Source organism: Pinus tabuliformis, chromosome 8, assembly GCF_031772625.1.
Source record: "Pinus tabuliformis cultivar Carrire ecotype Pingquan chromosome 8, CPIR1, whole genome shotgun sequence".
In the NCBI taxonomy this organism is placed as follows: Eukaryota; Viridiplantae; Streptophyta; class Pinopsida; order Pinales; family Pinaceae; genus Pinus; species Pinus tabuliformis.
This window is the reverse complement of record NC_142294.1, coordinates 2,023,703,422-2,023,706,439: the sequence shown is the minus strand read 5'-3', so window position 1 is coordinate 2,023,706,439 and position 3,018 is coordinate 2,023,703,422.

The following is a 3,018-nucleotide window of genomic DNA, read 5'->3' as shown; positions in this document are numbered from 1 at the left end:
TAATAATATTGGAGATTAAGTCAATATTGAACTATTATGATTGATTAGTGATAACTTAAGTGATTTTCCTTTGACTATACTTGATTACCAATTGATGCAAGGTGATTTACTATTTTTGGAAATTCATATTTGAGATGCTAGACATGAATTTTTATTTTTGTAAAGTCACTCTAGAATTGTCAGAAACGATATTTTATTAAGGAAATTCATCCTTGAGCTACTGATGAGTGGTATTTTTCTTTCGGAGAATAGGGATTCCACATCCCTATCACATGCGTCTCCGCGCCCTTATCTACTCCAAGGATTCAAGATTCCACATCTTAATATTTTGAATATTCAGGACTCTGTGCCCTAATCCTTTTATTATAGATCCAAGATTCCATGTCTATATCTTTCATGGATTTAGGACTCCACACCCTAATTTCTATGGATTCTCACCTACTATTCTTTGAAACTCCACGCTTCACCTTAAGGTATGGATTGTGAGGTCATACCCATCTGATGGTTCATTGGTAAGGTCTTGTTCCAAAACCAAGAATTGTGCATGACTTCCGCAATCATTTTGGTTTTGAGGAAATGATTTCCACAATCATTTATAATTTGAACATCCTTGTTTGTAAATAACCACGACCGCTGCCACATCTTTCTGAGTAAAATATTAAGCATATATAATCATGAAAATCATGTATCATGACTTCCACAATCATTTATAATTTGAGCATCCCTATTTTCAAATAACTAGCCTCCCTACTACATCCTTCTCAGTACAAGATTAAGTATATATAGTCATACAAATCATGTATCATCAATAAAACATAATTAACCATATGTTCTACATAACCATGCTCATCCATGGATCTATGTGTTTCAATCCTGGATCGCCATCCATGTCATACACCTATGCCCAAACTAGGATACCGAAAAAGAAAACATCGATAATATACACTTAAACAAAATCAACCTTTATTATAAACATGTAGCAACTGTGTGACCTAAACCAGGTCTATAGCGTACAAGCATATACATAAGTCTGACATGCATAATATTTATATCACTGCATCAAAATCACCCTCTCCAAGTGTCATCAAAGCTATCTCAGCAAGAATGGACACTACAGGAACCACCTTGACTAAATTGTTGTAGACCAAAGATCACACTGGGGAGGGGGGGGGTGTGGGTAAATTAATGTAATGGAAATTTCATCATTTCAAAACAAGTCATCAATAAGTGACTACGTAGTATTTCATTAGAAAATAAAGCACATTATAACAATGAATGAAACAATGCATCAAGAAACCACCAACACATGAGAACACCAAATTTTATGTGGAAACCTTTTTGGGAGAAAAGCACAAATTCTTTTGTTATCTTCTTCAATTTGTTTACATAGATATGAAAGCACCCACTTGCAATAGGCTACAACTTGATTGAGATACCAAACTAAAAAATGTGCAAGCTACCACTTGCAATAGGCTTCAACTTGATTGAGACATCAACCTCATTGGAGGCACCCACCTCCTCCTTTAATCTGGCGTGGATGGTTTTTTGTGATATTTCAAATTAAATCCACATCCAAATCATTTTGTATTTAAACTTATTCACTTGCTCATATAGCCAGTAATCATCACCTCGTTGATCTCAATGATTATATCAAGCTTCCCTTTATTAACTTACAATGAAATCCAACTAATAATCCTTTTCCAAAAACAATTTGCACTCAATTTGACCTCGCCACCCCCACACCCCCCCCTCCCAAAACATTAGAAAACATGAACTATTCTACAAAACAATTATTTTCTGCATGTGTTCCACAAAATGGACTAGGTCTAATAGGCATTCTACAAAATGACTATTTTTGGTAGGCTTAAGTATTCAACAGAATGGATTTTTGTTTTTCAAATAAAAATAATAAAAATTAACCAACCTATCATCGAGCTCAAACCCTCGACCTCGCAGGGATGGGACCAATCACCAACCAACTGTGCTACAATACTCTTAGTGCAAGATTATTGTGCTTAACTTACTAAGACTACCATCGATATCCTTGCCATGTCAGATTGCTAGGACCAATCAACTAAATCCACATCATCACAAGGTCAGACTAGAACCAATCAAATGAGCCTATAATCCATGTCAAAACCATTTGTAATGAAAGGGTCGGACTGAAACAACCAATTAGATGAGCTTCATACTTCCACATTAAAAAATTTGTAGTGCCATCACGTCGGACTGAAACAACCATTCATACTCCACTTAAAACATTTGTAATTCCATAGGGTCAGAGGAAACAACCAATCAAATAAGCCTTTGACTTCCACATCAAAACATTTGTAATGCCATCGGGTTGGACTGAAACACCCATTCATACTCCACATCAAAACATTTGTAATGACATGGGTCAGATGAAACAACCAATCAGATGAGCCTCATACTTCCACATCAAAACATTTGTAATGCCACTCGGTTAGACCGAAACAACCATTCATACTCCACATCAGAACATCTGCAATTCCACCGGGTTATACGAAACAACCAATTAGATGAGGCTCAGACTTCCATGCCAAAACATTTGTAATGTCACCGGGCCAGACCAAAATAACCATTCATATTCCCTGTCAAAATATTTGTAATGCCACAGGGTCAGACGAAATAACCAATCAAATGAGGCTCATACTTTCATGTCAAAACATTTGTAATGCCACACGGTCGAATGAAACAACCAATCATATGACCTTCAAAATTCCACATCAAAACATTTAGAATGCCACTAGGTGACATCGAAACAAATGATCAAATAAGCCTTAGATTTCCACGTCAAGCGATAGGACTTTGCATGGTTTCAAACTTCCAATCATCACACAACTGCACCTTAGACTAGCCACGAAGGCCACATGTTCGCCGTAGTCAATCTTCTTTGCATGCTTTCTTTAAGTCTTGAAATGTGACCTTATTTATACATGATGTAATAAAATAAATATTCAACACAAACATTGGATTTTTAGAAAAAATACAAAAAGT